Below are 21,907 nucleotides of genomic sequence, written 5' to 3'. Positions count from 1 at the left end.
AAGAGCAACAGCGAACTTCTCACGTGTCCAAAAAAAAACCTTTACTAAACGTTTCCCCGGGCTTCTTCAGTGATAGGCTACTATATTAAAAATACTTGAAATAGAAGATATATAATACAAACTAGGTCTTAAATAGGAAAAATTAACAAAGAAATATAATTTACAGGTAAAAAAATAAACAATAGGGTAAAAAGTATGGTAATATTTTTAACTCACAAGTGCAATGCTTTCTCAAGGGACAGTTGCCTTCAAATTAGCACTTTTTTATAATTTTTCTACCATACTTTTTATCCTATTGTTTATTCTTTTACCTGTAAATTATATTCCTTTGTTAATTTTTGCTATTTAAGACCTAGTTTGTATTATATATTTTTTTATTTCAAGTATTTTTAATATAGTAGCCCACTACTAAAGAAGCCTGAAGGGCGAAACGTTTAGTGAAGGTCTTTTTGGACACTTCAGAAGTTCGCTGTTGCTCTTTTACTCTTTCTATATATACATGTATACATATATAAAGTGTGAAACTTGATTTTCGCAAAACAGTGCTCAATACATAGAAGTAGAGCGAAGTATATATTGAAGAAAAAAAACAAGTAAAGTTCATCCCTACAAGCCTGTTTCGTGGTCGCCCACTCATCAGGGGATTTAATGAGAATAAACCTTACCATCGCTTATATACAATATAATTTGTCTAATTTATGGAGCGCGAAATTGATTGTTTAGTTGTTGCGTAGGAGGGCTTTTGTTTCTGTGGCGGCAAGAAGACACGAGTTCATTACGTTTGTTTAGTGTTGATAGTTCAGGTCTGCAGATTATTAGAAATTTTTCTTTGAGGCAGAGGTTACATCTTTTAATTGAGCTGTTGTACGGCGAGTGCGATGAGAGAATGCTCCAGGAAATAAAGTGTTCGATGTTGTTGTCTTTGAGAGTCCAGATATGCTTGCTGAGTTCGGTGGAGTTTTTGTGTTTAGCGTGGCGGAATGATGCGGTGTGGTTTCTGTATCTTATTTTGAAGTCGTTCTCTGTGAGTCCGATGTACGTTTCTGTCGTGTTGTTGTCTTTGCGTGTAACGGTGGCTTGGTAGATTACTGATGATTGCAGGCAGTTTCCGTCGAGCGGGCATGTGTTCTTTTGTCGGCAGTTGCATGTCTTGTTGTTATAGAAATGGTAGCGGCGGCGGCGGTATCATCAGTCTGTATAGGTGCAGTTAGGATGCGTTTGTTATGGTTGTCGATTATTTGTTTCGTGTTGTTCATGCAGCTGTAACTGATCTTGATGGTGTTTCGGTTGAAGATTTTTCTGAGCTTATGATTTTTGGGAAAGTGCTTGTCCACTTGGGCGAGGAATTTGTGGTATATATATATATATACCACAAATGAAGAGATGACAACTTTAGTTAACACCTATATTTCAACAGCACAGAACAGCCTTCCTCAGGGTGATTAACCCTAATCCCCAGGAACAAAATAGGAAGCTTTCCTCGGATTCTACCCTCTTAAGGGGGTCTCAATGGGAGAATAGCTTTCACGACTAAGGTTAGAAAATTTGGCTTTTCACGGCTAATGGTTATTTTTTTCCCTTCACGGTTAACTTACATGAAAAACAAAGAAACGTCCCTCGTTGAAAATGAAAGTCTTTTTTTGCTTTTTGGGGTTCTCTGTGTTAGTTAGTAGGGTGTTAGTACACATTGAAAAGAATAAGTTATTGGTCACATAAATGCGACTTACATTTTTGTCAAGACCTCCAACTGGGGGCAAGAGAGGTAAGAGAACGGATCCCCCATACACGGGCCAATAATAGTTTTTTTCTAAATATAAGCTTAGCTGCGCAGCTATTTTTAGAGAGGCAACTGATTGGCCAGCTGTAATGACGTAATGAAATTTTAAATATGCGTGGCGTTGGGAAAGAGAACTTAAAATAGCTTTGCGAAACCAAAAATAGATTTTTGAAAACTTTCATGGGCATGGGGGTCCATTCTCTTACCTCATCTTCTGTTGCTGGGGGTTATTTGGGACTTGTTTTGTCTTGTCAGACAAGCTTAGCGCGATGGAATGTCCACGAGAAGAGCAAAAGAAGGTAAAACCGTGTCGCGTGCTCTGAAGTCTCTAAATACTTCGGGAAACACTCCCTACTCCACTTTTAAAAGCAAAAAAATTCACGCTAAATGCTTTTAATTTTTTCACGCTTAACGGTTAACTTTTCTTGACGTGTCACGGCTAATGGTTAACCTCATTGAGACCCTCTCTTAAAGCCAACAACAGCTCTATTCCACAAACCACTGCCTTATGTCACGTACCAATGCCACAAACCAATGTTATGTCACGAACTTATGTCACAACTTATGTCACAAACCAATGCCTTATGTCATATCTAACTCTTACGGACAAGATGGCAGGCATCCTTCACAGGAGGTTCCACCAACATGGCGGCTCCATACAAAACGATGTTGCGTCAGATCCCAGAGTCGGTCATGATTATTACTCCCCACTCTTTGTATCACTTACTTGTTAACCTTTTAAGTGCTGAGTGCTTGTTTGTTTGTTTGTTTTTTGTCCTTTTTCGGCGATAAACGGTCTGCACAACTTGGCTCCGCCATGTAATGTACTCATTGAAACATCTGCTGTATTGGGTCAATGTGGGCTCAGGTATAAACACCACGTGACAAATGTCCGGTTCATATTAGGAGGGCAAGCAAGTTCGCCTTAATCTGGTAGGTTTATCATTTTATACGTGGTTTTTTGGGCCATTTTCGTCCACAGAAACCCCCAGGCCAGGGAGGTTTTTATTTTGTTTAGACGAGACAAGAAAATCATGCTTATTCAAGAACAAGGAAAAGAAATCGAATGTATTTTTTTGTTTCTAAGCCGTTCACTTCAGAGTTTGTTTTAGTACGAAAGAAATACTCGGTTCTTGAGCTTGGCTTTTTCTCAGAGATCCGAACTTTTAACGGCCTGTGTCTCTGCGGGTGTTTCCTCACCAGTCCAATGGAAGATGCCACAAGTAAACATGCATACATACTTAATTGACCACTCCCATGCAGGCTTTTCAGGGCCAATGTAACCCAATCACCAAAGGAAAGGAACTTTATTCAAATGTCTAATCTTCCAGCGCTGCAGCACTTATAGCCCATTTCCGAGTTGCTGCATACCTCAGTTTCAAAGCTAGTCCTGGTGCACAACTTATTTCCCTTTCAGTAGTTGAGCACAAGACTCACTTCGAAACTGAGACAAACAGCAACTCGGAAATGGCCCACTGGGGACACTGCAAATTGAAATTAACAAATAAACTCATTCAAATCAGAGAACATTCAACAACAGCTGCATGTTGTAAGAAATCCCAACTGACCGGAAGCAAACCAGTTATCTATTTAGAAGTGCAGCTGAGAAGTTGAACCAGGGACTACCAGAAATAAATTCAACGAGTGGTCAGAACGTGTCATGAACCCGGGATCCGCACTGCCTCCTCAGTCTTAAATTAGGTCACCAAATAAAAGACAACTTATCTAAACCATTAAAGACATTTCTTCGGCTGCAGTATACGAACGCAAATAGAGGTCGTTGTGTCAAGAATATCAAATGCTTTTTTTAAGACGGTACTGTCTTGGGTTCCGAATGTAAAAAAGAGGGGGCTCAAACAATTGTGCGGGCTTTCATTAAGTCTTGTAAATAGCGTTGAACTGGCCTTCTTTTTATGAAGGCTCAATTTTGGCCAAGATTTAACCCAACCCAATCTGACCTACTGCCTGACCTGAGCTGTGTTTTAGACCTGCTGTTTTTAGAGACGTCACACCAAGCTGACCTCTTCTGCTGGAGAGAACAGGACGGCCACAACACCGGGACTCCATGCCGTTCTATTCTCGGATATCTCTCTCTCTCTCTCTGTAAGAAGATGGTTTGCCAACGAAGATGACACTTGTGAGAAGGATCCAGGAGATACAAGACGCTTACACTCGATAATTGTAGGTAGAGTAAAAGAGCAACAGCGAACTTCTCACGTGTCCAAAAAAAAACCTTTACTAAACGTTTCCCCGGGCTTCTTCAGTGATAGGCTACTATATTAAAAATACTTGAAATAGAAGATATATAATACAAACTAGGTCTTAAATAGGAAAAATTAACAAAGAAATATAATTTACAGGTAAAAAAATAAACAATAGGGTAAAAAGTATGGTAATATTTTTAACTCACAAGTGCAATGCTTTCTCAAGGGACAGTTGCCTTCAAATTAGCACTTTTTTATAATTTTTCTACCATACTTTTTATCCTATTGTTTATTCTTTTACCTGTAAATTATATTCCTTTGTTAATTTTTGCTATTTAAGACCTAGTTTGTATTATATATTTTTTTATTTCAAGTATTTTTAATATAGTAGCCCACTACTAAAGAAGCCTGAAGGGCGAAACGTTTAGTGAAGGTCTTTTTGGACACTTCAGAAGTTCGCTGTTGCTCTTTTACTCTTTCTATATATACATGTATACATATATAAAGTGTGAAACTTGATTTTCGCAAAACAGTGCTCAATACATAGAAGTAGAGCGAAGTATATATTGAAGAAAAAAAACAAGTAAAGTTCATCCCTACAAGCCTGTTTCGTGGTCGCCCACTCATCAGGGGATTTAATGAGAATAAACCTTACCATCGCTTATATACAATATAATTTGTCTAATTTATGGAGCGCGAAATTGATTGTTTAGTTGTTGCGTAGGAGGGCTTTTGTTTCTGTGGCGGCAAGAAGACACGAGTTCATTACGTTTGTTTAGTGTTGATAGTTCAGGTCTGCAGATTATTAGAAATTTTTCTTTGAGGCAGAGGTTACATCTTTTAATTGAGCTGTTGTACGGCGAGTGCGATGAGAGAATGCTCCAGGAAATAAAGTGTTCGATGTTGTTGTCTTTGAGAGTCCAGATATGCTTGCTGAGTTCGGTGGAGTTTTTGTGTTTAGCGTGGCGGAATGATGCGGTGTGGTTTCTGTATCTTATTTTGAAGTCGTTCTCTGTGAGTCCGATGTACGTTTCTGTCGTGTTGTTGTCTTTGCGTGTAACGGTGGCTTGGTAGATTACTGATGATTGCAGGCAGTTTCCGTCGAGCGGGCATGTGTTCTTTTGTCGGCAGTTGCATGTCTTGTTGTTATAGAAATGGTAGCGGCGGCGGCGGTATCATCAGTCTGTATAGGTGCAGTTAGGATGCGTTTGTTATGGTTGTCGATTATTTGTTTCGTGTTGTTCATGCAGCTGTAACTGATCTTGATGGTGTTTCGGTTGAAGATTTTTCTGAGCTTATGATTTTTGGGAAAGTGCTTGTCCACTTGGGCGAGGAATTTGTGGTATATATATATATATACCACAAATGAAGAGATGACAACTTTAGTTAACACCTATATTTCAACAGCACAGAACAGCCTTCCTCAGGGTGATTAACCCTAATCCCCAGGAACAAAATAGGAAGCTTTCCTCGGATTCTACCCTCTTAAGGGGGTCTCAATGGGAGAATAGCTTTCACGACTAAGGTTAGAAAATTTGGCTTTTCACGGCTAATGGTTATTTTTTTCCCTTCACGGTTAACTTACATGAAAAACAAAGAAACGTCCCTCGTTGAAAATGAAAGTCTTTTTTTGCTTTTTGGGTTCTCTGTGTTAGTTAGTAGGGTGTTAGTACACATTGAAAAGAATAAGTTATTGGTCACATAAATGCGACTTACATTTTTGTCAAGACCTCCAACTGGGGGCAAGAGAGGTAAGAGAACGGATCCCCCATACACGGGCCAATAATAGTTTTTTTCTAAATATAAGCTTAGCTGCGCAGCTATTTTTAGAGAGGCAACTGATTGGCCAGCTGTAATGACGTAATGAAATTTTAAATATGCGTGGCGTTGGGAAAGAGAACTTAAAATAGCTTTGCGAAACCAAAAATAGATTTTTGAAAACTTTCATGGGCATGGGGGTCCATTCTCTTACCTCATCTTCTGTTGCTGGGGGTTATTTGGGACTTGTTTTGTCTTGTCAGACAAGCTTAGCGCGATGGAATGTCCACGAGAAGAGCAAAAGAAGGTAAAACCGTGTCGCGTGCTCTGAAGTCTCTAAATACTTCGGGAAACACTCCCTACTCCACTTTTAAAAGCAAAAAAATTCACGCTAAATGCTTTTAATTTTTTCACGCTTAACGGTTAACTTTTCTTGACGTGTCACGGCTAATGGTTAACCTCATTGAGACCCTCTCTTAAAGCCAACAACAGCTCTATTCCACAAACCACTGCCTTATGTCACGTACCAATGCCACAAACCAATGTTATGTCACGAACTTATGTCACAACTTATGTCACAAACCAATGCCTTATGTCATATCTAACTCTTACGGACAAGATGGCAGGCATCCTTCACAGGAGGTTCCACCAACATGGCGGCTCCATACAAAACGATGTTGCGTCAGATCCCAGAGTCGGTCATGATTATTACTCCCCACTCTTTGTATCACTTACTTGTTAACCTTTTAAGTGCTGAGTGCTTGTTTGTTTGTTTGTTTTTTGTCCTTTTTCGGCGATAAACGGTCTGCACAACTTGGCTCCGCCATGTAATGTACTCATTGAAACATCTGCTGTATTGGGTCAATGTGGGCTCAGGTATAAACACCACGTGACAAATGTCCGGTTCATATTAGGAGGGCAAGCAAGTTCGCCTTAATCTGGTAGGTTTATCATTTTATACGTGGTTTTTTGGGCCATTTTCGTCCACAGAAACCCCCAGGCCAGGGAGGTTTTTATTTTGTTTAGACGAGACAAGAAAATCATGCTTATTCAAGAACAAGGAAAAGAAATCGAATGTATTTTTTTGTTTCTAAGCCGTTCACTTCAGAGTTTGTTTTAGTACGAAAGAAATACTCGGTTCTTGAGCTTGGCTTTTTCTCAGAGATCCGAACTTTTAACGGCCTGTGTCTCTGCGGGTGTTTCCTCACCAGTCCAATGGAAGATGCCACAAGTAAACATGCATACATACTTAATTGACCACTCCCATGCAGGCTTTTCAGGGCCAATGTAACCCAATCACCAAAGGAAAGGAACTTTATTCAAATGTCTAATCTTCCAGCGCTGCAGCACTTATAGCCCATTTCCGAGTTGCTGCATACCTCAGTTTCAAAGCTAGTCCTGGTGCACAACTTATTTCCCTTTCAGTAGTTGAGCACAAGACTCACTTCGAAACTGAGACAAACAGCAACTCGGAAATGGCCCACTGGGGACACTGCAAATTGAAATTAACAAATAAACTCATTCAAATCAGAGAACATTCAACAACAGCTGCATGTTGTAAGAAATCCCAACTGACCGGAAGCAAACCAGTTATCTATTTAGAAGTGCAGCTGAGAAGTTGAACCAGGGACTACCAGAAATAAATTCAACGAGTGGTCAGAACGTGTCATGAACCCGGGATCCGCACTGCCTCCTCAGTCTTAAATTAGGTCACCAAATAAAAGACAACTTATCTAAACCATTAAAGACATTTCTTCGGCTGCAGTATACGAACGCAAATAGAGGTCGTTGTGTCAAGAATATCAAATGCTTTTTTTAAGACGGTACTGTCTTGGGTTCCGAATGTAAAAAAGAGGGGGCTCAAACAATTGTGCGGGCTTTCATTAAGTCTTGTAAATAGCGTTGAACTGGCCTTCTTTTTATGAAGGCTCAATTTTGGCCAAGATTTAACCCAACCCAATCTGACCTACTGCCTGACCTGAGCTGTGTTTTAGACCTGCTGTTTTTAGAGACGTCACACCAAGCTGACCTCTTCTGCTGGAGAGAACAGGACGGCCACAACACCGGGACTCCATGCCGTTCTATTCTCGGATATCTCTCTCTCTCTCTCTGTAAGAAGATGGTTTGCCAACGAAGATGACACTTGTGAGAAGGATCCAGGAGATACAAGACGCTTACACTCGATAATTGTAGGTAGAGTAAAAGAGCAACAGCGAACTTCTCACGTGTCCAAAAAAAAACCTTTACTAAACGTTTCCCCGGGCTTCTTCAGTGATAGGCTACTATATTAAAAATACTTGAAATAGAAGATATATAATACAAACTAGGTCTTAAATAGGAAAAATTAACAAAGAAATATAATTTACAGGTAAAAAAATAAACAATAGGGTAAAAAGTATGGTAATATTTTTAACTCACAAGTGCAATGCTTTCTCAAGGGACAGTTGCCTTCAAATTAGCACTTTTTTATAATTTTTCTACCATACTTTTTATCCTATTGTTTATTCTTTTACCTGTAAATTATATTCCTTTGTTAATTTTTGCTATTTAAGACCTAGTTTGTATTATATATTTTTTTATTTCAAGTATTTTTAATATAGTAGCCCACTACTAAAGAAGCCTGAAGGGCGAAACGTTTAGTGAAGGTCTTTTTGGACACTTCAGAAGTTCGCTGTTGCTCTTTTACTCTTTCTATATATACATGTATACATATATAAAGTGTGAAACTTGATTTTCGCAAAACAGTGCTCAATACATAGAAGTAGAGCGAAGTATATATTGAAGAAAAAAAACAAGTAAAGTTCATCCCTACAAGCCTGTTTCGTGGTCGCCCACTCATCAGGGGATTTAATGAGAATAAACCTTACCATCGCTTATATACAATATAATTTGTCTAATTTATGGAGCGCGAAATTGATTGTTTAGTTGTTGCGTAGGAGGGCTTTTGTTTCTGTGGCGGCAAGAAGACACGAGTTCATTACGTTTGTTTAGTGTTGATAGTTCAGGTCTGCAGATTATTAGAAATTTTTCTTTGAGGCAGAGGTTACATCTTTTAATTGAGCTGTTGTACGGCGAGTGCGATGAGAGAATGCTCCAGGAAATAAAGTGTTCGATGTTGTTGTCTTTGAGAGTCCAGATATGCTTGCTGAGTTCGGTGGAGTTTTTGTGTTTAGCGTGGCGGAATGATGCGGTGTGGTTTCTGTATCTTATTTTGAAGTCGTTCTCTGTGAGTCCGATGTACGTTTCTGTCGTGTTGTTGTCTTTGCGTGTAACGGTGGCTTGGTAGATTACTGATGATTGCAGGCAGTTTCCGTCGAGCGGGCATGTGTTCTTTTGTCGGCAGTTGCATGTCTTGTTGTTATAGAAATGGTAGCGGCGGCGGCGGTATCATCAGTCTGTATAGGTGCAGTTAGGATGCGTTTGTTATGGTTGTCGATTATTTGTTTCGTGTTGTTCATGCAGCTGTAACTGATCTTGATGGTGTTTCGGTTGAAGATTTTTCTGAGCTTATGATTTTTGGGAAAGTGCTTGTCCACTTGGGCGAGGAATTTGTGGTATATATATATATACCACAAATGAAGAGATGACAACTTTAGTTAACACCTATATTTCAACAGCACAGAACAGCCTTCCTCAGGGTGATTAACCCTAATCCCCAGGAACAAAATAGGAAGCTTTCCTCGGATTCTACCCTCTTAAGGGGGTCTCAATGGGAGAATAGCTTTCACGACTAAGGTTAGAAAATTTGGCTTTTCACGGCTAATGGTTATTTTTTTCCCTTCACGGTTAACTTACATGAAAAACAAAGAAACGTCCCTCGTTGAAAATGAAAGTCTTTTTTTGCTTTTTGGGGTTCTCTGTGTTAGTTAGTAGGGTGTTAGTACACATTGAAAAGAATAAGTTATTGGTCACATAAATGCGACTTACATTTTTGTCAAGACCTCCAACTGGGGGCAAGAGAGGTAAGAGAACGGATCCCCCATACACGGGCCAATAATAGTTTTTTTCTAAATATAAGCTTAGCTGCGCAGCTATTTTTAGAGAGGCAACTGATTGGCCAGCTGTAATGACGTAATGAAATTTTAAATATGCGTGGCGTTGGGAAAGAGAACTTAAAATAGCTTTGCGAAACCAAAAATAGATTTTTGAAAACTTTCATGGGCATGGGGGTCCATTCTCTTACCTCATCTTCTGTTGCTGGGGGTTATTTGGGACTTGTTTTGTCTTGTCAGACAAGCTTAGCGCGATGGAATGTCCACGAGAAGAGCAAAAGAAGGTAAAACCGTGTCGCGTGCTCTGAAGTCTCTAAATACTTCGGGAAACACTCCCTACTCCACTTTTAAAAGCAAAAAAATTCACGCTAAATGCTTTTAATTTTTTCACGCTTAACGGTTAACTTTTCTTGACGTGTCACGGCTAATGGTTAACCTCATTGAGACCCTCTCTTAAAGCCAACAACAGCTCTATTCCACAAACCACTGCCTTATGTCACGTACCAATGCCACAAACCAATGTTATGTCACGAACTTATGTCACAACTTATGTCACAAACCAATGCCTTATGTCATATCTAACTCTTACGGACAAGATGGCAGGCATCCTTCACAGGAGGTTCCACCAACATGGCGGCTCCATACAAAACGATGTTGCGTCAGATCCCAGAGTCGGTCATGATTATTACTCCCCACTCTTTGTATCACTTACTTGTTAACCTTTTAAGTGCTGAGTGCTTGTTTGTTTGTTTGTTTTTTGTCCTTTTTCGGCGATAAACGGTCTGCACAACTTGGCTCCGCCATGTAATGTACTCATTGAAACATCTGCTGTATTGGGTCAATGTGGGCTCAGGTATAAACACCACGTGACAAATGTCCGGTTCATATTAGGAGGGCAAGCAAGTTCGCCTTAATCTGGTAGGTTTATCATTTTATACGTGGTTTTTTGGGCCATTTTCGTCCACAGAAACCCCCAGGCCAGGGAGGTTTTTATTTTGTTTAGACGAGACAAGAAAATCATGCTTATTCAAGAACAAGGAAAAGAAATCGAATGTATTTTTTTGTTTCTAAGCCGTTCACTTCAGAGTTTGTTTTAGTACGAAAGAAATACTCGGTTCTTGAGCTTGGCTTTTTCTCAGAGATCCGAACTTTTAACGGCCTGTGTCTCTGCGGGTGTTTCCTCACCAGTCCAATGGAAGATGCCACAAGTAAACATGCATACATACTTAATTGACCACTCCCATGCAGGCTTTTCAGGGCCAATGTAACCCAATCACCAAAGGAAAGGAACTTTATTCAAATGTCTAATCTTCCAGCGCTGCAGCACTTATAGCCCATTTCCGAGTTGCTGCATACCTCAGTTTCAAAGCTAGTCCTGGTGCACAACTTATTTCCCTTTCAGTAGTTGAGCACAAGACTCACTTCGAAACTGAGACAAACAGCAACTCGGAAATGGCCCACTGGGGACACTGCAAATTGAAATTAACAAATAAACTCATTCAAATCAGAGAACATTCAACAACAGCTGCATGTTGTAAGAAATCCCAACTGACCGGAAGCAAACCAGTTATCTATTTAGAAGTGCAGCTGAGAAGTTGAACCAGGGACTACCAGAAATAAATTCAACGAGTGGTCAGAACGTGTCATGAACCCGGGATCCGCACTGCCTCCTCAGTCTTAAATTAGGTCACCAAATAAAAGACAACTTATCTAAACCATTAAAGACATTTCTTCGGCTGCAGTATACGAACGCAAATAGAGGTCGTTGTGTCAAGAATATCAAATGCTTTTTTTAAGACGGTACTGTCTTGGGTTCCGAATGTAAAAAAGAGGGGGCTCAAACAATTGTGCGGGCTTTCATTAAGTCTTGTAAATAGCGTTGAACTGGCCTTCTTTTTATGAAGGCTCAATTTTGGCCAAGATTTAACCCAACCCAATCTGACCTACTGCCTGACCTGAGCTGTGTTTTAGACCTGCTGTTTTTAGAGACGTCACACCAAGCTGACCTCTTCTGCTGGAGAGAACAGGACGGCCACAACACCGGGACTCCATGCCGTTCTATTCTCGGATATCTCTCTCTCTCTCTCTGTAAGAAGATGGTTTGCCAACGAAGATGACACTTGTGAGAAGGATCCAGGAGATACAAGACGCTTACACTCGATAATTGTAGGTAGAGTAAAAGAGCAACAGCGAACTTCTCACGTGTCCAAAAAAAAACCTTTACTAAACGTTTCCCCGGGCTTCTTCAGTGATAGGCTACTATATTAAAAATACTTGAAATAGAAGATATATAATACAAACTAGGTCTTAAATAGGAAAAATTAACAAAGAAATATAATTTACAGGTAAAAAAATAAACAATAGGGTAAAAAGTATGGTAATATTTTTAACTCACAAGTGCAATGCTTTCTCAAGGGACAGTTGCCTTCAAATTAGCACTTTTTTATAATTTTTCTACCATACTTTTTATCCTATTGTTTATTCTTTTACCTGTAAATTATATTCCTTTGTTAATTTTTGCTATTTAAGACCTAGTTTGTATTATATATTTTTTTATTTCAAGTATTTTTAATATAGTAGCCCACTACTAAAGAAGCCTGAAGGGCGAAACGTTTAGTGAAGGTCTTTTTGGACACTTCAGAAGTTCGCTGTTGCTCTTTTACTCTTTCTATATATACATGTATACATATATAAAGTGTGAAACTTGATTTTCGCAAAACAGTGCTCAATACATAGAAGTAGAGCGAAGTATATATTGAAGAAAAAAAACAAGTAAAGTTCATCCCTACAAGCCTGTTTCGTGGTCGCCCACTCATCAGGGGATTTAATGAGAATAAACCTTACCATCGCTTATATACAATATAATTTGTCTAATTTATGGAGCGCGAAATTGATTGTTTAGTTGTTGCGTAGGAGGGCTTTTGTTTCTGTGGCGGCAAGAAGACACGAGTTCATTACGTTTGTTTAGTGTTGATAGTTCAGGTCTGCAGATTATTAGAAATTTTTCTTTGAGGCAGAGGTTACATCTTTTAATTGAGCTGTTGTACGGCGAGTGCGATGAGAGAATGCTCCAGGAAATAAAGTGTTCGATGTTGTTGTCTTTGAGAGTCCAGATATGCTTGCTGAGTTCGGTGGAGTTTTTGTGTTTAGCGTGGCGGAATGATGCGGTGTGGTTTCTGTATCTTATTTTGAAGTCGTTCTCTGTGAGTCCGATGTACGTTTCTGTCGTGTTGTTGTCTTTGCGTGTAACGGTGGCTTGGTAGATTACTGATGATTGCAGGCAGTTTCCGTCGAGCGGGCATGTGTTCTTTTGTCGGCAGTTGCATGTCTTGTTGTTATAGAAATGGTAGCGGCGGCGGCGGTATCATCAGTCTGTATAGGTGCAGTTAGGATGCGTTTGTTATGGTTGTCGATTATTTGTTTCGTGTTGTTCATGCAGCTGTAACTGATCTTGATGGTGTTTCGGTTGAAGATTTTTCTGAGCTTATGATTTTTGGGAAAGTGCTTGTCCACTTGGGCGAGGAATTTGTGGTATATATATATATATACCACAAATGAAGAGATGACAACTTTAGTTAACACCTATATTTCAACAGCACAGAACAGCCTTCCTCAGGGTGATTAACCCTAATCCCCAGGAACAAAATAGGAAGCTTTCCTCGGATTCTACCCTCTTAAGGGGGTCTCAATGGGAGAATAGCTTTCACGACTAAGGTTAGAAAATTTGGCTTTTCACGGCTAATGGTTATTTTTTTCCCTTCACGGTTAACTTACATGAAAAACAAAGAAACGTCCCTCGTTGAAAATGAAAGTCTTTTTTTGCTTTTTGGGGTTCTCTGTGTTAGTTAGTAGGGTGTTAGTACACATTGAAAAGAATAAGTTATTGGTCACATAAATGCGACTTACATTTTTGTCAAGACCTCCAACTGGGGGCAAGAGAGGTAAGAGAACGGATCCCCCATACACGGGCCAATAATAGTTTTTTTCTAAATATAAGCTTAGCTGCGCAGCTATTTTTAGAGAGGCAACTGATTGGCCAGCTGTAATGACGTAATGAAATTTTAAATATGCGTGGCGTTGGGAAAGAGAACTTAAAATAGCTTTGCGAAACCAAAAATAGATTTTTGAAAACTTTCATGGGCATGGGGGTCCATTCTCTTACCTCATCTTCTGTTGCTGGGGGTTATTTGGGACTTGTTTTGTCTTGTCAGACAAGCTTAGCGCGATGGAATGTCCACGAGAAGAGCAAAAGAAGGTAAAACCGTGTCGCGTGCTCTGAAGTCTCTAAATACTTCGGGAAACACTCCCTACTCCACTTTTAAAAGCAAAAAAATTCACGCTAAATGCTTTTAATTTTTTCACGCTTAACGGTTAACTTTTCTTGACGTGTCACGGCTAATGGTTAACCTCATTGAGACCCTCTCTTAAAGCCAACAACAGCTCTATTCCACAAACCACTGCCTTATGTCACGTACCAATGCCACAAACCAATGTTATGTCACAAACTTATGTCACAACTTATGTCACAAACCAATGCCTTATGTCATATCTAACTCTTACGGACAAGATGGCAGGCATCCTTCACAGGAGGTTCCACCAACATGGCGGCTCCATACAAAACGATGTTGCGTCAGATCCCAGAGTCGGTCATGATTATTACTCCCCACTCTTTGTATCACTTACTTGTTAACCTTTTAAGTGCTGAGTGCTTGTTTGTTTGTTTGTTTTTTGTCCTTTTTCGGCGATAAACGGTCTGCACAACTTGGCTCCGCCATGTAATGTACTCATTGAAACATCTGCTGTATTGGGTCAATGTGGGCTCAGGTATAAACACCACGTGACAAATGTCCGGTTCATATTAGGAGGGCAAGCAAGTTCGCCTTAATCTGGTAGGTTTATCATTTTATACGTGGTTTTTTGGGCCATTTTCGTCCACAGAAACCCCCAGGCCAGCATCATTAAGCCGGAATGTGGGTAAAGGCAACCCTTTGATAGAAAACAGAGGCAAGAGATGGTTTCATGCAGACTGGGACGCCTAAAATGCTCTGTCGTAAACATGGCGGTTCACGAGTGAAGTTGTCTCTCTGGTCTTTCTGTGGACGAATTCCAGGATCCGAACCTACCGATACAATTTGGGCAAGTTTTGAAAGCTAAAAACTTCAATCGATGCGGTATTTTGCTGGTAGGACTGGGTGGCCCGACACTTATAAAAAAAACTATGAAATGAGAATCGGGAGTGTTCCCTTGTCATGGAATGGCAGAATTACCCAGAATTCTTTTTGGGCATGAGCGAGGCAACTTAAGAAGCACGAGACTGACCCTCATCGAATGGCTGAAGCGCGGCCAGAGGAAAAGATTTATAGCCAGAAACTCAGGAGTAGGCCTGGAGTGTGCTGTTAACGTAGAGTTTGGATTTCTGAACAAGTTTTTATCATAGAAAATTCGCGAGAAAGTTGTGCTTTCATTTCGCTGTAATGATCGTGTCAAAGAAACGGTATAATGTAAATAAGAGAATAACGAGATTTATATTTGCAGGTCACCTATGCAATAAGCGCATTCAAAATTTCCTCATATTACTTTATAAAAGTAGGTTTTTCTTCAAAAAAAAAAAACAAAAAAGGTTCTCCTGCTTATATGAAAAATACGTTTTCTCTCCCGTCCTCTTCTTTGGCATGATCTTTGCGGAAATTACATTCTGTCCCTCAATAAACCTAGAACAACCAGTGATGGTCTTAGTTCTTTTTTCTTACCTATCAGCCAAGTTGCGAAATGCGCTACATGATTTTATCCGTACCATTGAGTTTACTGGTTTCAAAAGGGAATCCAGGGTCGCATTTTGTACAGCGGCTTTTCTTTTTAATTAATGTATCTCTAAATACTATGTATTTAGTATGTATCTGTATGTGCTATGTATTTTAGCTGTAAATGGAATGTCTCGAAGATATTAGCTCTTGTAGTTATTCTGAAATTCGAGATGTTACCTTTCGCAGGGCGCATGCGCACACTTTGTAATCTGCGACTCCAGTGCTTACCATATGACAGATAAAATGACTTTTCGCTTAAATATATAAGCCATCTAATTCTTACGCTATATTGACAAGGGCGGTTTGGAGCTGTGAGTAGGCGTGGGATTTGTCACATATGGTTTAGGGGCCGACATATCTCTCCCTCAATGCCGTACCGGGAGGCAAGGTCGGTAGCAGAAAGCAGTGAAAGGGCCAACTGCGTCCAAAAGCGATCGCACGGGCCGAAATCCCGGGATGACTCGTTTGGTACGACGCTCCAGCGCCGGTGTCTGGAGGTACTGCGTTTTTCTGTCTTGTTCAAACATTCCGTCAGCGCATGCGTAAATGTTCTGGCTCTCCGATACCTAGCTTACCGAAAAAAAAAGTTTTTTTTTTTTTTTTTTTTTTTTGTTTAAGCAGCAATTGACATTTCAGTTGATTTTATAGGCATAAACGTAAGGTAAGAACCGTGCGTGTCTTGTCTTGTCTCAGACAGAGGCGAGAGATGGTTTCATGCAGACTGGGACGCCTAAAATGCTCTGTCGTAAACATGGCGGTTCACGAGTGAAGTTGTCTCTCTGGTCTTTCTGTGGACGAATTCCAGGATCCGAACCTACCGATACAATTTGGGCAAGTTTTGAAAGCTAAAAACTTCAATCGATGCGGTATTTTGCTGGTAGGACTGGGTGGCCCGACACTTATAAAAAAAACTATGAAATGAGAATCGGGAGTGTTCCCTTGTCATGGAATGGCAGAATTACCCAGAATTCTTTTTGGGCATGAGCGAGGCAACTTAAGAAGCACGAGACTGACCCTCATCGAATGGCTGAAGCGCGGCCAGAGGAAAAGATTTATAGCCAGAAACTCAGGAGTAGGCCTGGAGTGTGCTGTTAACGTAGAGTTTGGATTTCTGAACAAGTTTTTATCATAGAAAATTCGCGAGAAAGTTGTGCTTTCATTTCGCTGTAATGATCGTGTCAAAGAAACGGTATAATGTAAATAAGAGAATAACGAGATTTATATTTGCAGGTCACCTATGCAATAAGCGCATTCAAAATTTCCTCATATTACTTTATAAAAGTAGGTTTTTCTTCAAAAAAAAAAAAAACAAAAAAGGTTCTCCTGCTTATATGAAAAATACGTTTTCTCTCCCGTCCTCTTCTTTGGCATGATCTTTGCGGAAATTACATTCTGTCCCTCAATAAACCTAGAACAACCAGTGATGGTCTTAGTTCTTTTTTCTTACCTATCAGCCAAGTTGCGAAATGCGCTACATGATTTTATCCGTACCATTGAGTTTACTGGTTTCAAAAGGGAATCCAGGGTCGCATTTTGTACAGCGGCTTTTCTTTTTAATTAATGTATCTCTAAATACTATGTATTTAGTATGTATCTGTATGTGCTATGTATTTTAGCTGTAAATGGAATGTCTCGAAGATATTAGCTCTTGTAGTTATTCTGAAATTCGAGATGTTACCTTTCGCAGGGCGCATGCGCACACTTTGTAATCTGCGACTCCAGTGCTTACCATATGACAGATAAAATGACTTTTCGCTTAAATATATAAGCCATCTAATTCTTACGCTATATTGACAAGGGCGGTTTGGAGCTGTGAGTAGGCGTGGGATTTGTCACATATGGTTTAGGGGCCGACATATCTCTCCCTCAATGCCGTACCGGGAGGCAAGGTCGGTAGCAGAAAGCAGTGAAAGGGCCAACTGCGTCCAAAAGCGATCGCACGGGCCGAAATCCCGGGATGACTCGTTTGGTACGACGCTCCAGCGCCGGTGTCTGGAGGTACTGCGTTTTTCTGTCTTGTTCAAACATTCCGTCAGCGCATGCGTAAATGTTCTGGCTCTCCGATACCTAGCTTACCGAAAAAAAAAGTTTTTTTTTTTTTTTTTTTTTTTGTTTAAGCAGCAATTGACATTTCAGTTGATTTTATAGGCATAAACGTAAGGTAAGAACCGTGCGTGTCTTGTCTTGTCTCAGACAGAGGCGAGAGATGGTTTCATGCAGACTGGGACGCCTAAAATGCTCTGTCGTAAACATGGCGGTTCACGAGTGAAGTTGTCTCTCTGGTCTTTCTGTGGACGAATTCCAGGATCCGAACCTACCGATACAATTTGGGCAAGTTTTGAAAGCTAAAAACTTCAATCGATGCGGTATTTTGCTGGTAGGACTGGGTGGCCCGACACTTATAAAAAAAACTATGAAATGAGAATCGGGAGTGTTCCCTTGTCATGGAATGGCAGAATTACCCAGAATTCTTTTTGGGCATGAGCGAGGCAACTTAAGAAGCACGAGACTGACCCTCATCGAATGGCTGAAGCGCGGCCAGAGGAAAAGATTTATAGCCAGAAACTCAGGAGTAGGCCTGGAGTGTGCTGTTAACGTAGAGTTTGGATTTCTGAACAAGTTTTTATCATAGAAAATTCGCGAGAAAGTTGTGCTTTCATTTCGCTGTAATGATCGTGTCAAAGAAACGGTATAATGTAAATAAGAGAATAACGAGATTTATATTTGCAGGTCACCTATGCAATAAGCGCATTCAAAATTTCCTCATATTACTTTATAAAAGTAGGTTTTTCTTCAAAAAAAAAAAAAACAAAAAAGGTTCTCCTGCTTATATGAAAAATACGTTTTCTCTCCCGTCCTCTTCTTTGGCATGATCTTTGCGGAAATTACATTCTGTCCCTCAATAAACCTAGAACAACCAGTGATGGTCTTAGTTCTTTTTTCTTACCTATCAGCCAAGTTGCGAAATGCGCTACATGATTTTATCCGTACCATTGAGTTTACTGGTTTCAAAAGGGAATCCAGGGTCGCATTTTGTACAGCGGCTTTTCTTTTTAATTAATGTATCTCTAAATACTATGTATTTAGTATGTATCTGTATGTGCTATGTATTTTAGCTGTAAATGGAATGTCTCGAAGATATTAGCTCTTGTAGTTATTCTGAAATTCGAGATGTTACCTTTCGCAGGGCGCATGCGCACACTTTGTAATCTGCGACTCCAGTGCTTACCATATGACAGATAAAATGACTTTTCGCTTAAATATATAAGCCATCTAATTCTTACGCTATATTGACAAGGGCGGTTTGGAGCTGTGAGTAGGCGTGGGATTTGTCACATATGGTTTAGGGGCCGACATATCTCTCCCTCAATGCCGTACCGGGAGGCAAGGTCGGTAGCAGAAAGCAGTGAAAGGGCCAACTGCGTCCAAAAGCGATCGCACGGGCCGAAATCCCGGGATGACTCGTTTGGTACGACGCTCCAGCGCCGGTGTCTGGAGGTACTGCGTTTTTCTGTCTTGTTCAAACATTCCGTCAGCGCATGCGTAAATGTTCTGGCTCTCCGATACCTAGCTTACCGAAAAAAAAAGTTTTTTTTTTTTTTTTTTTTTTTTTTAAGCAGCAATTGACATTTCAGTTGATTTTATAGGCATAAACGTAAGGTAAGAACCGTGCGTGTCTTGTCTTGTCTCAGACAGAGGCGAGAGATGGTTTCATGCAGACTGGGACGCCTAAAATGCTCTGTCGTAAACATGGCGGTTCACGAGTGAAGTTGTCTCTCTGGTCTTTCTGTGGACGAATTCCAGGATCCGAACCTACCGATACAATTTGGGCAAGTTTTGAAAGCTAAAAACTTCAATCGATGCGGTATTTTGCTGGTAGGACTGGGTGGCCCGACACTTATAAAAAAAACTATGAAATGAGAATCGGGAGTGTTCCCTTGTCATGGAATGGCAGAATTACCCAGAATTCTTTTTGGGCATGAGCGAGGCAACTTAAGAAGCACGAGACTGACCCTCATCGAATGGCTGAAGCGCGGCCAGAGGAAAAGATTTATAGCCAGAAACTCAGGAGTAGGCCTGGAGTGTGCTGTTAACGTAGAGTTTGGATTTCTGAACAAGTTTTTATCATAGAAAATTCGCGAGAAAGTTGTGCTTTCATTTCGCTGTAATGATCGTGTCAAAGAAACGGTATAATGTAAATAAGAGAATAACGAGATTTATATTTGCAGGTCACCTATGCAATAAGCGCATTCAAAATTTCCTCATATTACTTTATAAAAGTAGGTTTTTCTTCAAAAAAAAAAAAAACAAAAAAGGTTCTCCTGCTTATATGAAAAATACGTTTTCTCTCCCGTCCTCTTCTTTGGCATGATCTTTGCGGAAATTACATTCTGTCCCTCAATAAACCTAGAACAACCAGTGATGGTCTTAGTTCTTTTTTCTTACCTATCAGCCAAGTTGCGAAATGCGCTACATGATTTTATCCGTACCATTGAGTTTACTGGTTTCAAAAGGGAATCCAGGGTCGCATTTTGTACAGCGGCTTTTCTTTTTAATTAATGTATCTCTAAATACTATGTATTTAGTATGTATCTGTATGTGCTATGTATTTTAGCTGTAAATGGAATGTCTCGAAGATATTAGCTCTTGTAGTTATTCTGAAATTCGAGATGTTACCTTTCGCAGGGCGCATGCGCACACTTTGTAATCTGCGACTCCAGTGCTTACCATATGACAGATAAAATGACTTTTCGCTTAAATATATAAGCCATCTAATTCTTACGCTATATTGACAAGGGCGGTTTGGAGCTGTGAGTAGGCGTGGGATTTGTCACATATGGTTTAGGGGCCGACATATCTCTCCCTCAATGCCGTACCGGGAGGCAAGGTCGGTAGCAGAAAGCAGTGAAAGGGCCAACTGCGTCCAAAAGCGATCGCACGGGCCGAAATCCCGGGATGACTCGTTTGGTACGACGCTCCAGCGCCGGTGTCTGGAGGTACTGCGTTTTTCTGTCTTGTTCAAACATTCCGTCAGCGCATGCGTAAATGTTCTGGCTCTCCGATACCTAGCTTACCGAAAAAAAAAGTTTTTTTTTTTTTTTTTTTTTTTGTTTAAGCAGCAATTGACATTTCAGTTGATTTTATAGGCATAAACGTAAGGTAAGAACCGTGCGTGTCTTGTCTTGTCTCAGACAGAGGCGAGAGATGGTTTCATGCAGACTGGGACGCCTAAAATGCTCTGTCGTAAACATGGCGGTTCACGAGTGAAGTTGTCTCTCTGGTCTTTCTGTGGACGAATTCCAGGATCCGAACCTACCGATACAATTTGGGCAAGTTTTGAAAGCTAAAAACTTCAATCGATGCGGTATTTTGCTGGTAGGACTGGGTGGCCCGACACTTATAAAAAAAACTATGAAATGAGAATCGGGAGTGTTCCCTTGTCATGGAATGGCAGAATTACCCAGAATTCTTTTTGGGCATGAGCGAGGCAACTTAAGAAGCACGAGACTGACCCTCATCGAATGGCTGAAGCGCGGCCAGAGGAAAAGATTTATAGCCAGAAACTCAGGAGTAGGCCTGGAGTGTGCTGTTAACGTAGAGTTTGGATTTCTGAACAAGTTTTTATCATAGAAAATTCGCGAGAAAGTTGTGCTTTCATTTCGCTGTAATGATCGTGTCAAAGAAACGGTATAATGTAAATAAGAGAATAACGAGATTTATATTTGCAGGTCACCTATGCAATAAGCGCATTCAAAATTTCCTCATATTACTTTATAAAAGTAGGTTTTTCTTCAAAAAAAAAAAAAACAAAAAAGGTTCTCCTGCTTATATGAAAAATACGTTTTCTCTCCCGTCCTCTTCTTTGGCATGATCTTTGCGGAAATTACATTCTGTCCCTCAATAAACCTAGAACAACCAGTGATGGTCTTAGTTCTTTTTTCTTACCTATCAGCCAAGTTGCGAAATGCGCTACATGATTTTATCCGTACCATTGAGTTTACTGGTTTCAAAAGGGAATCCAGGGTCGCATTTTGTACAGCGGCTTTTCTTTTTAATTAATGTATCTCTAAATACTATGTATTTAGTATGTATCTGTATGTGCTATGTATTTTAGCTGTAAATGGAATGTCTCGAAGATATTAGCTCTTGTAGTTATTCTGAAATTCGAGATGTTACCTTTCGCAGGGCGCATGCGCACACTTTGTAATCTGCGACTCCAGTGCTTACCATATGACAGATAAAATGACTTTTCGCTTAAATATATAAGCCATCTAATTCTTACGCTATATTGACAAGGGCGGTTTGGAGCTGTGAGTAGGCGTGGGATTTGTCACATATGGTTTAGGGGCCGACATATCTCTCCCTCAATGC

Source organism: Montipora foliosa, chromosome 6 (assembly GCF_036669935.1).
Source record: "Montipora foliosa isolate CH-2021 chromosome 6, ASM3666993v2, whole genome shotgun sequence".
NCBI classification, from domain to species: Eukaryota; Metazoa; Cnidaria; class Anthozoa; order Scleractinia; family Acroporidae; genus Montipora; species Montipora foliosa.
This window is presented reverse-complemented; position numbering follows the sequence as displayed.